Here is a 27781-nt window from a genome sequence, read left to right as displayed (position 1 = left end):
GGAACACCTACACCTCTGGACCTGCTGCTCACCTCAGAGATCACTGCACTAACTCACTAAGGAACACCTACACCTCTGGACCTGCTGCTCACCTCAGAGATCACTGCACTAACTCACTAAGGAACACCTACACCTCTGGACCTGCTGCTCACCTCAGAGATCACTGCACTAACTCACTAAGGAACACCTACACCTCTTCTGTGTAACGATTTGTATAATGTGTTAGAAATAATGTTTATGTTTCTTGCTCTGATAATATACACTGAGAACAGTGCTTTAGTTCTGACCCCCATGTTCAGGACTATAGTGTGCTTGCTGGCTGGTCGGAAATAGGCCTCCCTCGATGATAGGCCTTGAACCCAGCACTATACCAGCCTTCTCACAGTAGTCGTGGGCAAGTACTTCACCGTAGACGGCTGCACCTGTTCACTGTTGTAGTGTCTATATGTGGAATGACTCATATTACTGTAATATTGAAGTTTTCATACGTTAGTTCATCAATAATGAAGACACTTGACCTGGACGGTAGAGCGACGGTCTCGCTTCATGCAGGTCGGCGTTCAATACCCGACCCTCCAAGTGGTTGGGCACCATTCCATCCCGCCTTCTCATCCCAAATCCATATCCTGACCCCTTCCCAGTGCTATATTGTCGCAATGGCTTGGCGCTTTTCCCTGATAATTACAATACCTTACCTCATCAATGGTGATAAAACGGACTTGTAAAACCCTATTCAAATGCTCCTTATGATAGATTATATATATATATATATATATATATATATATATATATATATATATATATATATATATATATATATATATATATATATATATATATATATATAATATAATATGCGGACAAGCCTGAATGGTCCCCCAGGACTATATGCAACTGAAAATTCAGGCTTGTTCGCATTTGTGTTCCTCACGTGTGCACCAAAGAATGAGGTGATTTGATAAAATGCTATGCCCAAGATTACCATCCGAGTGCTGGCGGGGAAGTGGTTCAAATAGCTTCGGATATCACTTCCTTACGTCCGGTCGTGATGGTCAAGCGGATTAAGGCGTCCTGTAGATACCAGTTGCGTGGCTCCTGGCAGTATGGTTCGAGTCGCTTTTGGGGTGTGAGTTTTCAGTTAGTTATATGTATATATATATATATATATATATATATATATATATATATATATATATATATATATATATATATATATATATATTTAAGATGAATAGGAAAACCAGGGATATACTGAACATCTTGTTTCAGATTCTTTACTTTAAAATGCATAACGTTTCGAATACTTCTCGTATTCATCATCAGATCTAAAAGAAAAAACAGAAATCACAAATCAAATAACTAGTAAACAAAGAACTCATACTGAATATAATTGCCTATCACAGAAAAGAAAATGCTTAAAAAACAAAACACTTAAGCACACTTAAAGTGATCAATACAAATAAAACTTATTAACTGTCACATATATAAAAGCTAATTTAAAAATCCATTAGACTACAAGACGAAATTTATAACTACTAAAACAAACCATTCTATTAAACTTACGTGAAGTGATCAGAAGTGAAACTTGATACCTAACACATAGATACTAAACACTATAACAAATATTTATATAATGACTACAAATCTACAAAAAAATGTATATAAACTACAAACAGAATAAACGACAATTATAAAGTACTAACCAAAATCTTATAAAAACAGTAGAAAGGGATCTTAAATATATTAAATTACCATTTTATGGCAGTATTAGCTTTTCTGTAAGGAGTCGTTTGAGGAGACTGTTGCAGCAGTGTTATCCTCAAGTAGACTTTAGATTTATTTTTGTCAACACAAATACCATAGGCTCTTATTTTAAATTTAAAGATAAAGTGCCTACCCCGTTGTGCTCAAATGTCGTATATATGTATAATTGTTCCAGCTGTAATGCTGGATATATCGGGAGTTCCATTCGGAACTTTAAGATTAGGATACTTGAGCACCGGGGATTATCTTTTAGGACTGGATTACCATTGTCTAAACCAGCATTTTCGGAGATTAGAAACCATTGTTATGAGTTTAATCATTCTCTGCTGGAATCTGATTTTAAAATTCTGGACACTTGTATGAATGGCCAGTCAGATTTGAGAGTAATGGAATCCTTATATATAAAGGAGCTGCGGCCTCTGTTAAATAGCAACCTTTCAGCTGTTCAATTGTACACTGTATAGTGCACAGTTGGCCCTGTAATTTGATTTATAGTTCATTCTGGTAGTTTAATTTTATTATAATTTTGTTTAGTTTATCATGCCTTTGCCATTTCTTACTTATTTCAAGTCTTGACATTGTACATTATTATAATCTTTTATTTAGGATATATAATACATTTTTTGGTATTTAATTTTATTTAATATTTGAGTTTTTATAAGATTTTGGTTAGTACTTTATAATTGTCGTTTATTCTGTTTGTAGTTTATATACATTTTTTTGTAGATTTGTAGTCATTATATAAATATTTGTTATAGTGTTTAGTATCTATGTGTTAGGTATCAAGTTTCACTTCTGATCACTTCACGTAAGTTTAATAGAATGGTTTGTTTTAGTAGTTATAAATTTCGTCTTGTAGTCTAATGGATTTTTAAATTAGCTTTTATATATGTGACAGTTAATAAGTTTTATTTGTATTGATCACTTTAAGTGTGCTTAAGTGTTCTGTTTTTTAAGCATTTTCTTTTCTGTGATAGGCAATTATATTCAGTATGAGTTCTTTGTTTACTAGTTATTTGATTTGTGATTTCTGTTTTTTCTTTTAGATCTGATGATGAATACGAGAAGTATTCGAAACGTTATGCATTTTAAAGTAAAGAATCTGAAACAAGATGTTCAGTATATCCCTGGTTTTCCTATTCATCTTAAAATTAAGATTCCCGAAGGGAACATCGATCGTAAAACTATATATATATATATATATATATATATATATATATATATATATATATATATATATATATATATATATATATATATATATATATCGAAGAGTTATAATATACAATAATGAGCATTGTTGACAAAAATATATTTATAAACAAAAATGTAATATAATCAGAGAAAAAATGTAAAAAAATAAATTAAAAAAACAGTAAAATATATAATCAGAATAAATTATAATCAGGAATGAGTACATCTGAAGGTCACTGAACGTCTGAACGTTGACTTTAAGCTGACTCACTATTTATTGGTCTGAGATAACATACGCTCAGGGGTGTTCATGGAAAGTCACAGTCTCCACTGGAGTCAATTCTTGGCTCCTTTATACACAAAGTTTACCGTTCAGTACCTTTTCTTAATCCTTATAGAACACAGGTGCTCTATAAGGCCTGGAGCACCTGTGCTCTATGAGGCCTGGAGCACCTGTGCTCTATGAGGCCTGGAGCACCTGTGCTCTATGAGGCCCGGAGCACCTGTGCTCTATGAGGCCTGGAGCACCTGTGCTCTATGAGGCCTGGAGCACCTGTGCTCTATGAGGCCTGGAGCACCTGTGCTCTATGAGGCCTGGAGCACCTGTTGTCGTGACGCTGAACCCCGGTTCATTCCGAACACAGCGATTACACAACACATAACACCTTGCCTCAGCAACCGTTACTACCACCGTGTACTCCTACACACACCAGACCCTTGAGGCGTACCACTAGGTTTGTACTGGAACACAATGAGTGAACACATGGAAGGTATTTAAAGGCCGTCGTGTTTTGTCATTTAATTACAAAGAATAGACTCTGACAAACCATAATATATTAACATACTCTATTAGGTCAATACACTTCCAATACCCATAGACCACTTGACCTCCGCGATCACCACACACACTCGTAACTTCCGCCTAAGTCCCTAATACGGAATGATTACTACAACGCTCCACACCCGGTTAGTCTTACATTCAATACTCACATACTGCAGACTTAACTTGGTCACTAAGATCACAACAGGCTCTCGCATAGCTGTCTGCTACACTTCGCTGCTGCCGCAAACGGAGAGGCGGAGGACTCCCCAGTTCCACTCCCACAATCAGACTGCCTCCAGTCAGCCATCTCCCTCAACCATTTCACCCCACCTCTCAAGGAAGGTATAATCCGATTAACCTTATCCCTAGAGAGGTAATCTTGTTCCTAGAAGCCTGACGAAGAATAATTCCTCTTTCCAGGAATTAATCATTTGGCTATACAGCTTCGGTCTTAATCCATTGACCTTTCTTAGATATGTGATCCATAGTCTGTCTACTTACATGAACTTCCAATCATCATTCGTTAAGTGTTGTAGTAATGATCCTCTAGCTAATAATTCCTACTAACTTGTGGATTACAACACCACTCCCCTCCTTAAACACGCATATGTCCCCATATGCATCATTGCAATGGTTCCATTAGTGCAAGGACCTGGAGGATGCACCCACCATATGTGTACAACTAAAAAATCATCCAATAAGTTCATCATACACACGATGAACTAAATTAAAATTTTCCCCGACATGACTCACAACACTTCTCCAACATATACATTATATTCACATCATAGCACAGGTAAAATAGTCTGTAATAATTTTTCCCATCTCCAACAATGCACATATACCTAAACTGCTGACATATAATTACATACAAACATAACCATAAAATTACATGGACCAGAATGCTGGCACTTACACAGAAATGACACTAGTCATTAATATATACACAACACATATATATCTAAGGTTCTTCATCCTTAGTAATTATAATTTAACATCCTGCCCTGTACTGTTGACATAAGGGCTTACAATGATCACACAATGTTTCACTGGCCTCCTCCACAATTGGCAGCATCACTTCTCTTGTCTTTGTGTCCCATGGTTGCTAGGTCATAGATCCTCCATGACCCAGACAAAACCCAGGCTGTCCAGCCTGGTGAATGTTGTCAATGTCCCATCGTTGCTCTGAGCTAACGTGATCCTGGCCTCCAGAGCAACGGAGATTCCTACCCCAGGGTCATGTCCCCTTGGGTCTGTGCTGACGTCTCGTTCCAGGGCACCAATCCCAGAACGCTGTAGATCCCTCACAGCTCTCTGGTCTAGGCCCATCCGCCCAGAGTGTGTCCACCTGTATTCACACCTTCCCGACCGCTGTACTGTACCTGCAAAATATTCCCTCGGAGCCCCCTGGCTCGATCCCATTATTACATAACCCCCTCGGCTCCTTACTCTCTCCCCGTATATAGCCTGAGCGCAGCTGCAAAACCATTGCAGCTGGCCCTTATCCCTGCTTTGATGTCAGGGGGCGAATTTCGCCTATAACGTCACGTTGGCTTCACTTCCACCCCCCTTTTTTTCTAGAATAACTGAGTGTAGCCTCATAGCTTCCCTTCTACTCTACCTGAAGCTCTGTGACATGATCCCGGGGGACCTTCTCAAGCCTAACACTCAGTAATGGTGCCGATGAGGTAATATACAGTATATACATACACATACATTATCACAATAAATACCTCATTAAAATAATTTCACACTTATGTCACTAAAACATCATACTGCCACTGGCTCGCCTCTAGCGAGATTCCTGTAACAACTTAATAAGAAATTAGTATATCTACTTCGCTCGTCCACTGCAACCACCAACACCTGAAATTTTGAAATTCTACATTGTAATCTTATCCATAAGACTTACCCACTCCGACATAATTAATGAAAATTTTAATGAGAATAATGAATTTTTATTAGTCTTTTATGAGTTTTGCTAGATATATCGACTTGGCTCGCCTACTGCAGCCACCAACTCCTGCAATTATCCACATTTCATCTTATCCATAAGACTTACCCACTCCGACACACCATTACCTCTGGTCATCCCAACCACTGATGACCTCAATATAACGCTACACATCCTCACAACCACTTCCTGCGTCCTAACGCACCGACCTTGCTACGCCAATACTCACCTTACCGACCACTACCTGGCGCCCCTGCGCCACCATATACTCCACAACACCACACTCCATACCAGGCGTCCAAACGCCACTACACTACACCATCCAATGGCGTCCCCAACGCCCTCAACACAACACCCGGCGTCCCCAACGCCCTCAACACAACACACGGCGTCCCCAACGCCATCAACACAACACACGGCGTCCCCAACGCCCTCAACACAACACACGGCGTCCCCCACACAACACACGGCGTCCCCAACGCCCTCAACACAACACTCGGCGTCCCCAACGCCCTCAACACAACACACGGCGTCCCCAACGCCCTCAACATAACACTCGGCGACCCCAACGCCCTCAACACAACACCCGGCGTCCCCAACGCCCTCAACACAACACAGCGTCCCCAACGCCATCAACACAACACACACGGCGTCCCCAACACCATCACCACCACAGGCATATGCCTTGCGCCAGAGCGCGTCAAAACACCACGAGACGTCACCACCAATAAGTAACCAGACGCCACACACACTCCCTTCTCTCTCGTAATTCGTTAATTACCTGACCAACACTCGTCAGGCATAATTTCTTGTGTAGTGGCCACCCGCCACACACTACCACCTGCGTTAACATACTTCAACGCTAATGTCTACAATACACCCGGTGTTACAACAACCAGTTATGCTACACATGCTACACCTTGGCGCTACAATGCCAACAATGTCATGCACTATACTATATCCATGATATCCACAGTGAAAACATGCACATTTCACTACAGTAAATACTATGCATTACGCTGGCGTCTAATAAGCCACTACACATGCATTACACTACACACCCCGGCGTACAAACGCCAATACACAACCATGCACTACACCCGGCGCCACACACCCCCACCAACGGGACACGCTCCCCGTGTCCCACGCTAACACTCTCCATAATGCTACCTGCACCCACAAAAAAATCTCCATGGCCCTCTCCAGGGTACAGTAGACGGCGAACCCCAGACGTCAAATTACGCGTCGCTCGCTATGCCAAGGCGTCCATAATTCACTGCGCCTATTTTCTGTATCTACACCTGACAACGCCGGAACTCGCACAGTACTTTAGGTAATATTTCATTATCCTTAAAATATTCGATTTACATGTTACATGAAATTTAATTAACTTTAAATTACGTAGTTTACACGATTAATTTCACCTTAGCAACGGTTTCTCACTATTTCCGCCTTACCAACGATATAAAACAAGCTCGAAGGTGAGGCTTGCTTGGCCCACCCATCGCTTGGCCCGCACATGGCCGCACATGGCCCACGCTGGCCCACATTCACCCGCGCAAGTTTACCTCGCCACGCTGTATTATCCGCACTACGAACACTGTATAATCCGCACTACGAACACTGCACTTGTTTTGGATCCCGATGCTTCAATGGTCCAGACTTGCCTCTAAGCCGTCTCTCGTTGCGGGAATCTGGAAAGAAAGAAATAAACCCCACATGTGCCCCACAATGGCCTAGTCCCTTTAATTAACTAACTCCTCTGCCCTGGTCTCACCTGACCCATCTTTCCTCCGTCTAGTAACCACCATTCTCACCACAACCCGACGTCTACCATTTCCCGAACACTCCCTCACCAACTAAACCAGAACCACACTTCCTTCATCTCGCACAGTGTTCCAAAACCTGTTTGCGCTGCCACCAAATATGTCGTCTACCAATTCCCGAACATTCCCTCACCAACTAAACCAGTAACACATTTCCTTCATCTCTCAAAGTGTTCCAAAACCTGTTTGCGCTGCCACCAAATATGTTGTCTACCAATTCCCTAACATTCCCTCACCAACCAAACCAGGAACACTATGAAGGGACACATGGAATGTATTTAAAGGCCGTCGGGTTTTGTCATTTAATTACAAAGAATAGACTCTGACAAACCATAATATATTAACATACTCTATTAGGTCAATACACTTCCAATACCCATAGACCACTTGACCTCCGCGATCACCACACACACTCGTAACTTCCGCCTAAGTCCCTAATACGGAATGATTACTACAACGCTCCACACCCGGTTAGTCTTACATTCAATACTCACATACTGCAGACTTAACTTGGTCACTAAGATCACAACAGGCTCTCGCATAGCTGTCTGCTACACTTCGCTGCTGCCGCAAACGGAGAGGCGGAGGACTCCCCAGTTCCACTCCCACAATCAGACTGCCTCCAGTCAGCCATCTCCCTCAACCATTTCACCCCACCTCTCAAGGAAGGTATAATCCGATTAACCTTATCCCTAGAGAGGTAATCTTGTTCCTAGAAGCCTGACGAAGAATAATTCCTCTTTCCAGGAATTAATCATTTGGCTATACAGCTTCGGTCTTAATCCATTGACCTTTCTTAGATATGTGATCCATAGTCTGTCTACTTACATGAACTTCCAATCATCATTCGTTAAGTGTTGTAGTAATGATCCTCTAGCTAATAATTCCTACTAACTTGTGGATTACAACACCACTCCCCTCCTTAAACACGCATATGTCCCCATATGCATCATTGCAATGGTTCCATTAGTGCAAGGACCTGGAGGATGCACCCACCATATGTGTACAACTAAAAAATCATCCAATAAGTTCATCATACACACGATGAACTAAATTAAAATTTTCCCCGACATGACTCACAACACTTCTCCAACATATACATTATATTCACATCATAGCACAGGTAAAATAGTCTGTAATAATTTTTCCCATCTCCAACAATGCACATATACCTAAACTGCTGACATATAATTACATACAAACATAACCATAAAATTACATGGACCAGAATGCTGGCACTTACACAGAAATGACACTAGTCATTAATATATACACAACACATATATATCTAAGGTTCTTCATCCTTAGTAATTATAATTTAACATCCTGCCCTGTACTGTTGACATAAGGGCTTACAATGATCACACAATGTTTCACTGGCCTCCTCCACAATTGGCAGCATCACTTCTCTTGTCTTTGTGTCCCATGGTTGCTAGGTCATAGATCCTCCATGACCCAGACAAAACCCAGGCTGTCCAGCCTGGTGAATGTTGTCAATGTCCCATCGTTGCTCTGAGCTAACGTGATCCTGGCCTCCAGAGCAACGGAGATTCCTACCCCAGGGTCATGTCCCCTTGGGTCTGTGCTGACGTCTCGTTCCAGGGCACCAATCCCAGAACGCTGTAGATCCCTCACAGCTCTCTGGTCTAGGCCCATCCGCCCAGAGTGTGTCCACCTGTATTCACACCTTCCCGACCGCTGTACTGTACCTGCAAAATATTCCCTCGGAGCCCCCTGGCTCGATCCCATTATTACATAACCCCCTCGGCTCCTTACTCTCTCCCCGTATATAGCCTGAGCGCAGCTGCAAAACCATTGCAGCTGGCCCTTATCCCTGCTTTGATGTCAGGGGGCGAATTTCGCCTATAACGTCACGTTGGCTTCACTTCCACCCCCCTTTTTTTCTAGAATAACTGAGTGTAGCCTCATAGCTTCCCTTCTACTCTACCTGAAGCTCTGTGACATGATCCCGGGGGACCTTCTCAAGCCTAACACTCAGTAATGGTGCCGATGAGGTAATATACAGTATATACATACACATACATTATCACAATAAATACCTCATTAAAATAATTTCACACTTATGTCACTAAAACATCATACTGCCACTGGCTCGCCTCTAGCGAGATTCCTGTAACAACTTAATAAGAAATTAGTATATCTACTTCGCTCGTCCACTGCAACCACCAACACCTGAAATTTTGAAATTCTACATTGTAATCTTATCCATAAGACTTACCCACTCCGACATAATTAATGAAAATTTTAATGAGAATAATGAATTTTTATTAGTCTTTTATGAGTTTTGCTAGATATATCGACTTGGCTCGCCTACTGCAGCCACCAACTCCTGCAATTATCCACATTTCATCTTATCCATAAGACTTACCCACTCCGACACACCATTACCTCTGGTCATCCCAACCACTGATGACCTCAATATAACGCTACACATCCTCACAACCACTTCCTGCGTCCTAACGCACCGACCTTGCTACGCCAATACTCACCTTACCGACCACTACCTGGCGCCCCTGCGCCACCATATACTCCACAACACCACACTCCATACCAGGCGTCCAAACGCCACTACACTACACCATCCAATGGCGTCCCCAACGCCCTCAACACAACACCCGGCGTCCCCAACGCCCTCAACACAACACACGGCGTCCCCAACGCCATCAACACAACACACGGCGTCCCCAACGCCCTCAACACAACACACGGCGTCCCCAACACAACACACGGCGTCCCCAACGCCCTCAACACAACACAGCGTCCCCAACGCCCTCAACACAACACACGGCGTCCCCAACGCCATCAACACAACACACGGCGTCCCCAACGCCCTCAACACAACACACGGCGTCCCCCACACAACACACGGCGTCCCCAACGCCCTCAACACAACACTCGGCGTCCCCAACGCCCTCAACACAACACACGGCGTCCCCAACGCCCTCAACATAACACTCGGCGTCCCCAACGCCCTCAACACAACACCCGGCGTCCCCAACGCCCTCAACACAACACAGCGTCCCCAACGCCATCAACACAACACACACGGCGTCCCCAACACCATCACCACCACAGGCATATGCCTTGCGCCAGAGCGCGTCAAAACACCACGAGACGTCACCACCAATAAGTAACCAGACGCCACACACACTCCCTTCTCTCTCGTAATTCGTTAATTACCTGACCAACACTCGTCAGGCATAATTTCTTGTGTAGTGGCCACCCGCCACACACTACCACCTGCGTTAACATACTTCAACGCTAATGTCTACAATACACCCGGTGTTACAACAACCAGTTATGCTACACATGCTACACCTTGGCGCTACAATGCCAACAATGTCATGCACTATACTATATCCATGATATCCACAGTGAAAACATGCACATTTCACTACAGTAAATACTATGCATTACGCTGGCGTCTAATAAGCCACTACACATGCATTACACTACACACCCCGGCGTACAAACGCCAATACACAACCATGCACTACACCCGGCGCCACACACCCCCACCAACGGGACACGCTCCCCGTGTCCCACGCTAACACTCTCCATAATGCTACCTGCACCCACAAAAAAATCTCCATGGCCCTCTCCAGGGTACAGTAGACGGCGAACCCCAGACGTCAAATTACGCGTCGCTCGCTATGCCAAGGCGTCCATAATTCACTGCGCCTATTTTCTGTATCTACACCTGACAACGCCGGAACTCGCACAGTACTTTAGGTAATATTTCATTATCCTTAAAATATTCGATTTACATGTTACATGAAATTTAATTAACTTTAAATTACGTAGTTTACACGATTAATTTCACCTTAGCAACGGTTTCTCACTATTTCCGCCTTACCAACGATATAAAACAAGCTCGAAGGTGAGGCTTGCTTGGCCCACCCATCGCTTGGCCCGCACATGGCCGCACATGGCCCACGCTGGCCCACATTCACCCGCGCAAGTTTACCTCGCCACGCTGTATTATCCGCACTACGAACACTGTATAATCCGCACTACGAACACTGCACTTGTTTTGGATCCCGATGCTTCAATGGTCCAGACTTGCCTCTAAGCCGTCTCTCGTTGCGGGAATCTGGAAAGAAAGAAATAAACCCCACATGTGCCCCACAATGGCCTAGTCCCTTTAATTAACTAACTCCTCTGCCCTGGTCTCACCTGACCCATCTTTCCTCCGTCTAGTAACCACCATTCTCACCACAACCCGACGTCTACCATTTCCCGAACACTCCCTCACCAACTAAACCAGAACCACACTTCCTTCATCTCGCACAGTGTTCCAAAACCTGTTTGCGCTGCCACCAAATATGCCGTCTACCAATTCCCGAACATTCCCTCACCAACTAAACCAGTAACACATTTCCTTCATCTCTCAAAGTGTTCCAAAACCTGTTTGCGCTGCCACCAAATATGTTGTCTACCAATTCCCTAACATTCCCTCACCAACCAAACCAGGAACACTATGAAGGGACACATGGAATGTATTTAAAGGCCGTCGGGTTTTGTCATTTAATTACAAAGAATAGACTCTGACAAACCATAATATATTAACATACTCTATTAGGTCAATACACTTCCAATACCCATAGACCACTTGACCTCCGCGATCACCACACACACTCGTAACTTCCGCCTAAGTCCCTAATACGGAATGATTACTACAACGCTCCACACCCGGTTAGTCTTACATTCAATACTCACATACTGCAGACTTAACTTGGTCACTAAGATCACAACAGGCTCTCGCATAGCTGTCTGCTACACTTCGCTGCTGCCGCAAACGGAGAGGCGGAGGACTCCCCAGTTCCACTCCCACAATCAGACTGCCTCCAGTCAGCCATCTCCCTCAACCATTTCACCCCACCTCTCAAGGAAGGTATAATCCGATTAACCTTATCCCTAGAGAGGTAATCTTGTTCCTAGAAGCCTGACGAAGAATAATTCCTCTTTCCAGGAATTAATCATTTGGCTATACAGCTTCGGTCTTAATCCATTGACCTTTCTTAGATATGTGATCCATAGTCTGTCTACTTACATGAACTTCCAATCATCATTCGTTAAGTGTTGTAGTAATGATCCTCTAGCTAATAATTCCTACTAACTTGTGGATTACAACATTGTGCTCTATGAGGCCTGGAGCACCTGTGCTCTATGAGGCCTGGAGCACCTGTGCTCTATGAGGCCTGGAGCACCTGTGCTCTATGAGTCCTGGAGCACCCGTGCTCTATAAGGCCTGGAGCACCCGTGCTCTATAAGGCTTGGATCACCCGTGCTCTATAAGGCCTGGAGCACCCGTGCTCTATAAGGCCTGGAGCACGGGTGCTCTATAAGGCCTAGAGCCCAGGTGCTCTATAAGGCCTGGAGCACCCGTGCTCTATAAGGCCTGGAGCACCTGTGCTCTATAAGGCCTGGAGCACCTGTGCTCTATAAGGCCTGGAGCACCTGTGCTCTATAAGGCCTGGAGCACCTGTGCTCTATAAGGCCTGGAGCACCTGTGCTCTATAAGACCTGGAGCACCTGTGCTCTATAAGGCCTGGAGCACCTGTGCTCTATAAGGCCTGGAGCACCTGTGCTCTATGAGGCCTGGAGCACCTGTGCGCTATGAGGCCTGGAGCACCTGTGCTCTATAAGGCCTGGAGCACCTGTGCTCCAGGCCTCCAGAGAGGGCCTCGGCCTCGGGTGAGTGAGCTTCAACATCAACAGAGGCAGTATCATGGGCAGATTAGAAGCGGAGGTCAGGTGACGAATAAGCTCTTGCTGGTGCTGGAGAAGTTTGCACGAGTCAGTTGAGACGTCATGTTGAGGAGGCGTAGGAGCGCCTGGAGTGGCAGCGTGCAGAGGTGGTGCAGGGGGTGTAGCAGGGGAGGTGGTGCAGGGGGTGTAGCAGGGGAGGTGGTGCAGGGGGTGTAGCAGGGGAGGTGGTGCAGGAGCTGTAGCAGGGAAGGTGGTGCAGGAGCTGTAGCAGGGGAGGTGGTGCAGGGGGTGTAGCAGGGGAGGTGGTGCAGGGGGTGTAGCAGGGGAGGTGGTGCAGGAGCTGTAGCAGGGGGGGTGGTGCAGGGGGTGTAGCAGGGGGGGTGGTGCAGGGGGTGTAGCAGGGGAGGTGGTGCAGGAGCTGTAGCAGGGGAGGTGGTGCAGGAGCTGTAGCAGGGGAGGTGGTGCAGGAGCTGTAGCAGGGGAGGTGGTGCAGGGGGTGTAGCAGGGGAGGTGGTGCAGGAGCTGTAGCAGGGGAGGTGGTGCAGGAGCTGTAGCAGGGGAGGTGGTGCAGGAGGTGTAGCAGGGGAGGTGGTGCAGGAGCTGTAGCAGGGGGGTGGTGCAGGGGGTGTAGCAGGGGAGGTGGTGCAGGAGCTGTAGCAGGGGGGGTGGTGCAGGAGCTGTAGCAGGGGAGGTGGTGCAGGAGCTGTAGCAGGGGGGTGGTGCAGGAGCTGTAGCAGGGGGGGTGGTGCAGGTGCTGTAGCAGGGGAGGTGGTGCAGGAGCTGTAGCAGGGGGGGTGGTGCAGGAGCTGTAGCAGGGGAGGTGGTGCAGGAGCTGTAGCAGGGGAGGTGGTGCAGGGGGTGTAGCAGGGGAGGTGGTGCAGGAGCTGTAGCAGGGGGGGTGGTGCAGGAGCTGTAGCAGGGGGGGTGGTGCAGGAGCTGTAGCAGGGGAGGTGGTGCAGGAGCTGTAGCAGGGGAGGTGGTGCAGGAGCTGTAGCAGGGGGCCGAGGGTGGGCGTCAGCAGGGAGGAGATCTGCCTGTGCACCTGGAGAGATAGTGATGTCAGAGGCTAATTTTCAGAGGCAGAAAGTCAGAGGCATTACGATGTCAGCCACTAATATTAGTGGCTGAAGTCGTAGTGGTGGCAGTGGTTGAGGCTGTAGTCATGAGGAGTTCCTCAGGAACATCAAACGTCGGTAGACCATTAGCAGCGTAGAGTATGTCTAGAAGTCGTTCGAATTCCTTATAGTTCGTGCCTGCATAATTTCTGCCAGACGTGTAAGTTCAGAGACGGTACTATGAACGGTGTTGGGGCCAGCTACTGGTGTGGTAAAGGCTGGCTTGATGATTGGCCAGAGAGAGGTTGTGGCTGAGTCGATGATTGGTTGGCGGACTGGGAGCTAGGCCCCCATTGGCTGACTGACTGCATGGTAGCTCCTGCACCACCCAGAAGCTCCGGGAAGTGGGCGGCTTGCACGTTGACAGTTGTTGGTGCACTGCGAGTGGTGTTGACCCGCCTGGCGTCGGACATGTTGATTTCTGCAAGTCTTCGGGAGCACTCAGCGGAGACGGCAGTGTGTTCACCTTGACAGTGATGGCTGTGGAGAAAATGGTTGGTGCAGTCTGTGAAGTGGTGGTTCCGGGCACACTTGCCGCACCGTTGGTCCATTCCAATGGACCAACGCTCCTTAAGTGCTGGTCCGTTGGAATGCACTTAAGGAGCAGGTTGTGGAAGCAAACTTTATTCATAATTTTAAAACTAGATGTGGTAGGGAAATGGGACCGGAGTCATTACTGTGAACAACCGATGGTTGGAAAGGCGGGATCCAAGAGTCAATGCTCGACCCTGCAGGTAGAAATAGGCGAGTACAAATAGGTGAGTATACACACACACACACAGGAGGTTAATTAAGCCTTTTGAGCAACAAGACTTCCCCCCCCCCCTTATTACCCCCCCAACAGCCACCTGTGTGTCCTGGGGTAATTAGCCTCGCGCCTCTAAGTCATCGCTGACTTTCACCTGTAATTCACCGATTATATTTGTAAATATTTTGAACAATATCACTAAATACAAATGTGGAGGCACCTTAAGTGTATCGTGTGTGCTTCAGTGTATCGTGTGTGCTTCAGTGTATCGTATGTGCTTCAGTGTATCGTATGTGCTTCAGTGTATCGTGTGTGCTTCAGTGTATCGTATGTGCTTAAGTGTATCGTATGTGCTTCAGTGTATCGTATGTGCTTCAGTGTATCGTATGTGCTTCAGTGTATCATATGTGCTTCAGTGTATCGTATGTGCTTAAGTGTATCGTATGTGCTTCAGTGTATCGTATGTGCTTCAGTGTATCGTATGTGCTTCAGTGTATCGTATGTGCTTCAGTGTATCGTATGTGCTTCAGTGTATCGTGTGTGCTTCAGTGTATCGTATGTGCTTCAGTGTATCGTGTGTGCTTCAGTGTATCGTATGTGCTTCAGTGTATCGTGTGTGCTTCAGTGTATCGTATGTGCTTCAGTGTATCGTATGTGTTTAAAGAGCATAAACCTCACTTTGAAACCAATGTATTAAGCGCATTATATTACACCATCAAAGTCAACCTTGAGAGGTTTCGCCAGAATAATACCCAGGCAGAGCTTAGAACAGTATGGCTGCTTACACGCTGATTCTTCTTCTTCTTCTTCTTCTTCTTCTTATTATTATTATTATTATTATTATTATTATTATTATTTTCTACCACAGATGTGGCCACATATTTACAATCGTAAACACATATATACATTTTCTTCTTTCCTCCATGGACAGGGTTAGAGATCTGTTAAACATATAGTTCAGTGATTTATTGAACAATCAACCACAGAAGGTGATTGTAGTGCTTTTAAAATGGTAATCTAGTCTACATACATAAATATATTGATTTACGTCTCTCCTACATAAACAGTGTTTAAGGTATGACTTTTTTCTACATAATGTGATTAATGTATGTTTACACAGATGTAGTTCTTACCAGTTTACACAAACTCTGTCTGCACATGCATACATATGTGCGTAACGCTTGAATGGACCATCTAATATACATCCCAAAATTCTTGACCCCTGAAGGACTCGAACCCGGTCAGCCAGGGTCCCCATGCCCCCCCCCCCCCCCCAGCAGTCCAGTGCTGTAACCACTCAGCCACTGAGGGCTGTAGCCACTTCCCAAAAGTATTGGGAAGTGGCTAGACCTACATGCACCCACCCGGCAACACTCGTGGCATTACTTCCAAATACTTTTAGTCAGTCGTTGGCTGAGTGGTTACAGCCCTGGACTGGCGGGGGCATGGAGACCCTGGCTGACCCGGGTTCGAGTCCTTAACGGGTGACGAGTTGTAGAGTTGTCGGAGATATAATAATAATAATATATATATATATATATATATATATATATATATATATATATATATATATATATTATATATATATGTATATATATATATATATATATATATATATATATATATATATATATATATATATATATATATATATATATATATATATATATATAATATAAACACATATATATTTATGTCTCGCCTACTTTGACAGGGTAAGATAGCTACTATAAAAACAAGGGTGTTATTAAGCACTTTACCACAGAGGGTGATTAAGATGCCTTTACAAGCTCAGGTTATAGTTACATCACATATATTAAATAACTGTTCCATTAAATAGACAATTTTGGGTACAAAACCTTGCGAGACATGATGCCTCGCCTCTAGCCTAGCCTCGCCTCTAGCCTGGCCTCACCACTAGCCTGGCCTCACCTCTAGCCTGGCCTCACCACTAGCCTAGCCTCACCACTAGCCTAGCCTCACCACTAGCCTGGCCTCACCTCTAGCCTAGCCTCACCACTAGCCTAGCCTCACCAATAGCCTAGCCTCACCACTAGCCTAGCCTCACCTCTAGCCTAGCCTCACCACTAGCCCAGCCTCACCACTAGCCCAGCCTCACCACTAGCCTAGCCTCACCACTAGCCTAGCCTCACCTCTAGCCTAGCCTCACCACTAGCCCAGCCTCACCACTAGCCCAGCCTCACCACTAGCCTGGCCTCACCACTAGCCTGGCCTCACCACTAGCCTAGCCTCACCACTAGCCTAGCCTCACCTCTAGCCTAGCCTCACCTCTAGCCTAGCCTCACCTCTAGCCTGGCCTCACCACTAGCCTAGCCTCACCACTAGCCTAGCCTCACCTCTAGCCTAGCCTCACCACTAGCCCAGCCTCACCACTAGCCCAGCCTCACCACTAGCCTAGCCTCACCACTAGCCTAGCCTCACCTCTAGCCTGGCCTCACCACTAGCCTGGCCTCACCACTAGCCTAGCCTCACCACTAGCCCAGCCTCACCACTAGCCTAGCCTCACCACTAGCCTAGCCTCGCCTCTAGCCTAGCCTCACCACTAGCCTGGCCTCACCACTAGCCTAGCCTCACCACTAGCCTAGCCTCACCTCTAGCCTAGCCTCACCTCTAGCCTAGCCTCACCTCTAGCCTGGCCTCACCACTAGCCTAGCCTCACCACTAGCCTAGCCTCGCCTCTAGCCTAGCCTCACCACTAGCCTAGCCTCACCACTAGCCTAGCCTCACCACTAGCCTGGCCTCACCACTAGCCTAGCCTCACCACTAGCCTGGCCTCACCACTAGCCTGGCCTCACCTCTAGCCTAGCCTCACCACTAGCCTAGCCTCACCACTAGCCCAGCCTCACCACTAGCCTAGCCTCACCACTAGCCTGGCCTCACCACTAGCCTAGCCTCACCACAAGCCTAGCCTCACCTCTAGCCTAGCCTCACCACTAGCCTAGCCTCACCACTAGCCCAGCCTCACCACTAGCCTAGCCTCACCACTAGCCCAGCCTCACCACTAGCCCAGCCTCACCACTAGCCTGGCCTCACCACTAGCCCAGCCTCACCACTAGCCTAGCCTCACCACTAGCCCAGCCTCACCACTAGCCTGGCCTCACCACTAGCCCAGCCTCACCACTAGCCTAGCCTCACCACTAGCCTAGCCTCACCACTAGCCTAGCCTCACCACTAGCCTAGCCTCGCCACTAGCCTGGCCTCACCACTAGCCCAGCCTCACCACTAGCCTAGCCTCACCACTAGCCTAGCCTCACCACTAGCCCAGCCTCACCACTAGCCTAGCCTCACCACTAGCCTGGCCTCACCACTAGCCTAGCCTCACCACTAGCCTAGCCTCACCACTAGCCCAGCCTCACCACTAGCCTAGCCTCACCACTAGCCTGGCCTCACCACTAGCCTAGCCTCACCACTAGCCCAGCCTCACCACTAGCCTAGCCTCACCACTAGCCTAGCCTCACCACTAGCGCAGCCTCACCACTAGCCTAGCCTCACCACTAGCGCAGCCTCACCACTAGCCTAGCCTCACCACTAGCGCAGCCTCACCACTAGCCTAGCCTCACCTCTAGCCTAGCCTCACCTCTAGCCTAGCCTCACCACTAGCCTAGCCTCACCACTAGCCTGGCCTCACCACTAGCCTAGCCTCACCACTAGCCTGGCCTCACCACTAGCCTAGCCTCACCACTAGCCTGGCCTCACCACTAGCCTAGCCTCACCACTAGCCTGGCCTCACCACTAGCCTAGCCTCACCACTAGCCTGGCCTCACCACTAGCCTAGCCTCACCACTAGCCTGGCCTCACCACTAGCCTAGCCTCACCACTAGCCTAGCCTCACCACTAGCCTAGCCTCACCACTAGCCTAGCCTCACCACTAGCTCAGCCTCACCACTAGCCTAGCCTCACCACTAGCTCAGCCTCACCACTAGCCTAGCCTCACCACTAGCTCAGCCTCACCACTAGCTCAGCCTCACCACTAGCCCAGCCTCACCACTAGCCTGGCCTCACCACTAGCCTAGCCTCACCACTAGCTCAGCCTCACCACTAGCCCAGCCTCACCACTAGCCTAGCCTCACCACTAGCCCAGCCTCACCACTAGCCTGGCCTCACCACTAGCCTAGCCTCACCACTAGCCTAGCCTCACCACTAGCCTAGCCTCACCACTAGCCTAGCCTCACCACTAGCTCAGCCTCACCACTAGCCTAGCCTCACCACTAGCTCAGCCTCACCACTAGCCTAGCCTCACCACTAGCTCAGCCTCACCACTAGCTCAGCCTCACCACTAGCCCAGCCTCACCACTAGCCTGGCCTCACCACTAGCCTAGCCTCACCACTAGCTCAGCCTCACCACTAGCCCAGCCTCACCACTAGCCTAGCCTCACCACTAGCCCAGCCTCACCACTAGCCCAGCCTCACCACTAGCCCAGCCTCACCACTAGCCCAGCCTCACCACTAGCCCAGCCTCACCACTAGCCTGGCCTCACCACTAGCCTAGCCTCACCACTAGCCCAGCCTCACCACTAGCCTAGCCTCACCACTAGCCTAGCCTCACCACTAGCCTAGCCTCACCACTAGCCTAGCCTCACCACTAGCCCAGCCTCACCACTAGCCTAGCCTCACCACTAGCCCAGCCTCACCACTAGCCCAGCCTCACCACTAGCCTAGCCTCACCACTAGCCCAGCCTCACCACTAGCCCAGCCTCACCACTAGCCCAGCCTCACCACTAGCCCAGCCTCACCACTAGCCTGGCCTCACCACTAGCCCAGCCTCACCACTAGCCTAGCCTCACCACTAGCCTAGCCTCACCACTAGCGCAGCCTCACCACTAGCCTAGCCTCACCTCTAGCCTAGCCTCACCACTAGCCTAGCCTCACCACTAGCCTGGCCTCACCACTAGCCTAGCCTCACCACTTGCCTGGCCTCACCACTAGCCTAGCCTCACCACTAGCCTAGCCTCACCTCTAGCCTAGCCTCACCACTAGCCTAGCCTCACCACTAGCCTAGCCTCACCACTAGCCTAGCCTCACCACTAGCCTGGCCTCACCACTAGCCTAGCCTCACCACTAGCCTGGCCTCACCACTAGCCTAGCCTCACCACTAGCCTGGCCTCACCACTAGCCTAGCCTCACCACTAGCCCAGCCTCACCACTAGCCCAGCCTCACCACTAGCCCAGCCTCACCACTAACCCAGCCTCACCACTAGCCTAGCCTCACCACTAGCCTAGCCTCACCACTAGCCTGGCCTCACCACTAGCCTAGCCTCACCACTAGCCTAGCCTCACCACTAGCCTGGCCTCACCACTAGCCTAGCCTCACCACTAGCCAAGCCTCACCTAGCCTCACCACTAGCCTAGCCTCACCACTAGCCTAGCCTCACCTCTAGCCTAGCCTCACCTCTATCCTTGCTTCACCACTAGCCTAGCCTCACCTAGCCTCACCACTAGCCTAGCCTCACCTCTAGCCTAGCCTCACCTCTAGCCTAGCCTCACCACTAGCCTAGCCTCACCTCTAGCCTTGCTTCACCACTAGCCTAGCCTCACCTCTAGCCTAGCCTCACCTCTAGCCTTGCTTCACCACTAGCCTAGCCTCACCACTAGCCTAGCCTCACCTCTAGCCTAGCCTCACCACTAGCCTAGCCTCACCTCTAGCCTAGCCTCACCACTAGCCTAGCCTCACCACTAGCCCAGCCTCACCACTAGCCTAGCCTCACCTCTAGCCTAGCCTCGCCTCTAGCCTTGCTTCACCACTAGCCTAGCCTCACCTCTAGCCTAGCCTCACCTCTAGCCTTGCTTCACCACTAGCCTAGCCTCACCACTAGCCTAGCCTCACCACTAGCCCAGCCTCACCACTAGCCTAGCCTCACCTCTAGCCTAGCCTCACCTCTAGCCTTGCTTCACCACTAGCCTAGCCTCACCACTAGCCTAGCCTCACCACTAGCCCAGCCTCACCACTAGCCTAGCCTCACCTCTAGCCTAGCCTCACCTCTAGCCTTGCTTCACCACTAGCCTAGCCTCACCACTAGCCCAGCCTCACCACTAGCCTAGCCTCACCACTAGCCTAGCCTCACCACTAGCCCAGCCTCACCACTAGCCTAGCCTCACCTCTAGCCTAGCCTCACCTCTAGCCTTGCTTCACCACTAGCCTAGCCTCACCACTAGCCTAGCCTCACCACTAGCCCAGCCTCACCACTAGCCCAGCCTCACCACTAGCCCAGCCTCACCACTAGCCTTGCTTCACCACTAGCCTAGCCTCACCTCTAGCCTTGCTTCACCACTAGCCTAGCCTCACCACTAGCCTAGCCTCACCACTAGCCTAGCCTCACCACTAGCCTAGCCTCACCACTAGCCTAGCCTCACCACTAGCCTAGCCTCACCACTAGCCTAGCCTCACCTCTAGCCTAGCTTCACCACTAGCCTAGCCTCACCTCTAGCCTTGCTTCGCCACTAGCCTAGCCTCACCTCTAGCCTAGCCTCAACTCTCACACCTGCGTCTCGCTCTCTCTACCCAACCCATCCTCCTAACAGAAGGTTGCATTTGCGCTAAGGCCAAAAATCTACTGTTCCAATGATTGTCGCCTCCCTGACAGAGACCTGTAGCAAGATGCTCCACAAAGCATTCCCAACACTGGAACAGATCAACCCTTCGTAAAGGAGTTAAATGTTAACAGAACTTATTTCCTCCTCACTCCAACAAGCGCTACCACATAATGTTGTCAAAATCGAAAAAAGTAAGGAAATTGAATTTTTTCAGTACACAATGGCAGTCAAGAAGGCACAGGCTGTCGGTGAAATCAGCACGTTTGAAACCACTATGGACTCAATGGATTTAACAGAATAATGTACAATACGACAGTCTCAAGATTATATGATGGATCATTCAAGGATTCAAAAACAAAGCACAAACACTTAGAGCAGAGCTTCTCAGGGACAACGTGATATTGTTTTACTTCAAGAAACATTTACTGGTATAAGTATCAATATTCCAGGATATCAAGGTTACCACTGCCCAATTGCACAAGGTGGCACCAGAGGCATTTCAATACTGGTAAGAAATCATATAAATGCCACGGATATCACAGACCTGCTTGACTAAGGTGAGGACGTCGAAGTTCAGAGTTAATCTCACTATGAGGAACTCATAGTGAGATTAACAATGAACAACATTTCATAGTGAGATGTTGTTCATCTTCAATGTTTACAGGAGCCCTAGGGAACACGATATGGATGTCTCAGCAATCTTTGAAATAGTAGTCACCACACCTACTGTCATCTCGGGTGACTTCAACGCTCATAGTGAATTACTACTTGATTCACCAAGAACCTCCGCCAACGGAAGACATATTGAACACCTTTCGGACGAAATGCTTGAAGTCAGTCTGCTTAACTCGAGGGAACCAACCCACACTGGTGGAGTGGGGGGGGGGGGGGAGGAAGACCTCACGTGTGGGAACCGACCTGTGAGATTTATATTTAATTTATGTGAATTTATATTTACGTTAATTTATATATTTCGATAGCAATTGTATGATGTTAAGTGGACTGTATTTCTGCAATAATCTCACAAATCGATCCTTACACATTAGGGGGGATTATATTAAATTTATATATATGCAGCCAATCAAACTACAGTATTAACTTCATATATTAGTATACATTGAGGTGGTTCCTTATCTTATTGTACAGCAGGCTTAGTCCACCAGATATAACTAGGATGTAGACACCAAATTATCCTCGTTTGAGGCTAGCTTCCATCACCCAGTAACTGATGTATCAAGTCTTGCTTCCTCTTCTTGTTCCTGCCAAAGGGTGCTAGGTGTAGAGCCAGAATCCTAATATATGACACCTATATCAGAGAAAACACTGTATAATAGATAATAAGGACCAAGGCTTAATTACCTTTATTTAAGAGGCTGGTTCGCATTCTAACCGGTTCGCCCTTATTTACCTAACATTTAACTGGCCAGAAATGATTAGATAAACGGGTTTCGGTAGGACACTTCCCTTGATTATGTTGACTGTGTGTTGATGATGGTAGAACACTACTCTGATCTTCGTCACACTTCGTCCAAGAGAAATTATAGGAGCCGAATTTGCTCCCCTGCGCCTCTGGTCTTAACAACAATGGTGACCTCTCCTCACTCACCACTGACGCCTTGGCACTTTGTCCAGATATCAGTAACTGATAGAAGGGTCACATTTACTTTATTTTGATACTGATAATTAAGTTAATTCAAATAAGATGTTTTTATGATAGTAAAGGTCCAAAGACTAATGTATTTAAGAATAATTCCTAACAGAATAGGTGGTGAATTTATAATAGTATGTGGCAATGATATCCCGTTTTCTATTGACGGAAAATTCCACTACAAGCTACATTTTCTATGGGTTAACTTGTGTTTACAACAGCAGCAATATTATCTGCAATTGCATGTAATATTATTAAATGGTGTCGAATTTTCGGACATCACGTTTGTTTCCACCAGAATTTAAGAGTTGTCATTGGTCAGTTGACTATGTCCTGACCAGTGACCACTTGGCTACAAGAACAGTTATTAATATAGCACTACCGCCCAGACCTCCAGCTCCCGAGCCCGGATGGGATTTTATTAAACCAGATTGGACGACGTTTCAGGAATCTCTCGAAACTTGGCACCAAAACTACACTCCTGACAACACTGAAGATATGGGAAAAGATTTAGTATATACAATACATAGAGCAACAAATCACTCCATCCCTAAGAAGAAAACAGTTACCCATCAACAAAACGACCATTGATATTACTGTGGTAGGATTAAAGAACTACGTAACAGACTAAATTGTGCACTAAATAGTTTCAGAAGAGATAGAACCGAAGCTAGTCTAGGTCTTCTTAGAGCTGTCCAAGATCATGTGCATGAAGAAACAGCAAAAAATCAGAGAATAGAAATGACTCGAGTGGTGTGTCAAGCTAAATCAACACACATCCTTGGGCGACATCTGGAAGCAGATCAACAAGGCCTCCTGCTCTGCCACTTTATGTTCATCCAGAGCAAGAAGCAGAAAGGCTAGCAAATCTATTTGCTTCAAGAACCAGTTCCACTCAACTTCCTCAAACAACTCCGACTCACCAACAAATACTTCAAGCAGCAAGATGGTAAAAAACAGACGATACTTTAGCCTGCCCAGACGAACTAGACCAACCTTTCAATCTGAAATAATTCAGAAGAGCTACAAAGAAAACTAAAAACATAGCTCCAGGTGAGGACAAAATCACTTACAACATGCTGGCCAAGCTAGGAGAAAAGGGCGAAGAAGCCTTCTTGAATCTCATCAACAGAGTATGGGTGACAAGAACTACACCACTTTCTTGGAATAGTGCAATTATAATTCCCATTCCAAAGTCCAAAGACCCAGGAAATCCAAGTGTCGGAAAATCCGACACCATTTAATAATATTACATGCAATTGCAGATAATATTGCTGCTGCGTTGTTTACACAAGTTAACCCTTAGAAAATGTAGCTTGTAGTGGAATTTTGAGGCAATAGAAAACGGGATATCATTGCCACATAGTACAATAAATTCACCAGCTATTCTGCTGGGAATTATTCTTAAATACATTAGTCTTTGGACTTTTACTATCATAAAAAATCTCATTTGAATTAACTTAATTATCAGTACCAAAATAGAGTAAATGTGACCCTTCTATCAGTTACTGATATCTGGACAAAGTGCCAAGGCGTCAGTGGTGAGTGAGGAGAGGTCACCATTGTTGTTAAGACCAGAGGCGCAGGGGAGCAAATTCAGCTCCTTTAATTTCTCTTGGACGAAGTGTGAAGGAGATCATATTAGTGCTCTACCATCATCAACACACTGTAAACATAATCAAGGGAAGTGTCCTACCGAAACCCGTTTATCTAATCATTTCTGGCCAGTTAAATGTTAGGTAGATATGGGCGAACCAGTTAGAATGCGAACCAGCCTCATAAATAAAGGTAATTAAGCCTTGGTCCTTATTATCTATAATACAGTGTTTTCTCTGATATAGCTGTCATATATTAGGAATCCGGCTTTACAGGTAGTGCCCTTTGACAGGAACAAGAAGAGGAAGCAAGACTTGATACATCAGTTACTGGGTGATGGAAGCTACCCTCACACGAGGATAATTTGGTGTCTACATCCTAGTTATATCTGGTGAACTAAGCCTGCTGTACAATAAGATAAGGCACCTCCTCAATGTATACTAATATATGTAGTTAATACTGTAGTTTGATTGGCTGCATATATATAAATTTAATATAAACCCCCCTAATGTGTAAGGATCGATTTGTGAGATTATTGCAGAAGTACAGTCCACTTAACATCATACAAATTACAATCGAAAGATATAAATTAACGTAAATATAAATTCTATATAAATTCATATAAATCTCACAGGTCAGTTCCCACATCAAGACCATTTACATTAACATTAATTAAATCTATAACAAGCTGTCTGGACAAAACTGCAGAAAGAATGGGTCTTAATCGAATTGAATGGAAAGCCAATCCACTGCACCAAAATAAGTTTGCTTACAGAAAAGGTGTTGGGACCACAGAATGCCTTACCTCCCTCCTGGATCAAATCAATGACAAACCTGGAATCCTTATTTTCCTGAACCATGAAAAAACATTCGAGTTAGCCAATGCACCAGCTACACTGTGCTGCCTGGTGGATAAGGAAATCAAAGGACACGCTCTTGCCTTTGCCAAAGGACGCCTGCTTAGCCGAGAAGCTAAAGTCAAATTCCTAGGAAAAACATCCTCCTCAAAGAGGCTGGAAATGGAACTCCGCAGGGAGGAATACTAAGCCCCTTCCTCTTCAACTGTCTCATGGAACAATTCCTGAAGCTCAAGTTTCCAAAAGCCAAACTTCTTAACTATGCAAGCGACTGTGTGGTCAAAGTCGCGCCTTTGCTATTATCAATAGCAAAGGCGCTAGGAACCATGCACAAAAATGCCTAGACATCATCAGGAGCGAAACAGAACGCTTAGCAGTGAAAATAAACAGCAATAAAACCAAAGCAATGGCAGGTAAAATGAGAACACAAGACATCAGATTCACTATACAAGGACTCGAAATTGAGTGGGTTACCTCCTTTCAAGGAGGTAACTCACTCCAATACCTTGGAGTCATAAGAGTCATTAGAAAATCACTCAAGAAATTGAATATCTTCGGCAACGTTGCAATGCTAGAAACTCAGCTTTGCGCTCCCTGACAAGTCTTAGAGATGGTGCAAATCTGCCAGTACTCAAAATGAACTACGTTCAAGTAGTTAGGTCACTCATTGACTATGCTGCTCCTGCTCTTACATCCCTCGGTGATAACCAATGGGAGAAACTGGAAGTGTATCAGAATGATGCTCTGCGAACAATGCTGGGAGCACCTATGTGGAAGTAACGAGAGAATCTAAACATGGAAACCAACTTATCAGCCTTAGAAAACAGGATCAAATGAAGGATAGCCACCATAACAGCAAAATTTGATGGAACCACCGCCAGACTGTCAATCAAAGATAGCATACACAGATCGCTTCACAGAAACCTTCAATACTGAACAAGAGCATGGACGGATAATCTGGTCAAGATTCTACAAAAAGTGGACTTGAAACTGACCATTAGAAACAAAGGAGATAGACCATATCAACACTTTCAGCAGCCTCCTCCATGGGAAGAATCGAGTCTAAAGAAAATCATTGAAGGATTACCAGTTAAAAATTCAGCGTGTGACTCAGAGGCTCAAAGCAGTTATAGAACAACAAATGGATACCGTCTCAAGACCTACAATCACTCACATCTTCACAGATGGATAAGTTGATCAAGAAAGAGGTTCTGCTGGGGCAGCAGTTTACACTAACAACCATGAAGCTTACTGGAGCATGAACAGTGGGTGCTCAACATTGCACACAGAATTATATGCCCTGAAAGAGTCCATAAACTATACAACTGAGAATAATTTACAATATATCATCATTCATACAAACTCTGAACCTTCGCTCCAGTCTTTGTTATCCAGCCGGCACAGATATAATATACAACTCATCCCATTATTCCTACATACAGGGAAGGAAACATTATCTAGGGCTGTCAGTCACCCTAAATTGGATACCAAGTAATATTGGTATAGATGGTAATGAAAAGGCAGACTCACTAGCAAAACCTGCCATTGCTTTAACTGTTGTACATGTAAAAATACCTCCAGGTTTCTCACAGATTAAGGAGCAAATCAAGAAGCAAATACTACCAACTATCTAACGTCGCCACAGAACCAAAGTAAAGGAAGGAAGATCCACTGCGATGTGGTACGAACAAGCCACTGGTTACTACTTTTTCAAGCCTGGCAAAAAGATATCCAGAGACATTGCAGTAGCTACACACAGACTCAGACTTGGTTATAAGTGGGAGGTAATAAACCTAATACATAAAGAGTCTCATATCTGTGGAACAAAACCAGAAATGCCACTATTACATTACTTACTGGAATGTGAAACAATTTAAGCCCTGCGCATGAAACTCAACATTCATCCAACGACAGCAGCTGTATTAAATGCAAAATCCACAGCGACTACAATGGTCAGAAAAGCAGTTGAAG

This window comes from Procambarus clarkii, chromosome 3 (genome assembly GCF_040958095.1).
Source record: "Procambarus clarkii isolate CNS0578487 chromosome 3, FALCON_Pclarkii_2.0, whole genome shotgun sequence".
In the NCBI taxonomy this organism is placed as follows: Eukaryota; Metazoa; Arthropoda; class Malacostraca; order Decapoda; family Cambaridae; genus Procambarus; species Procambarus clarkii.
Note: the sequence above shows the minus strand (reverse complement) of the source record.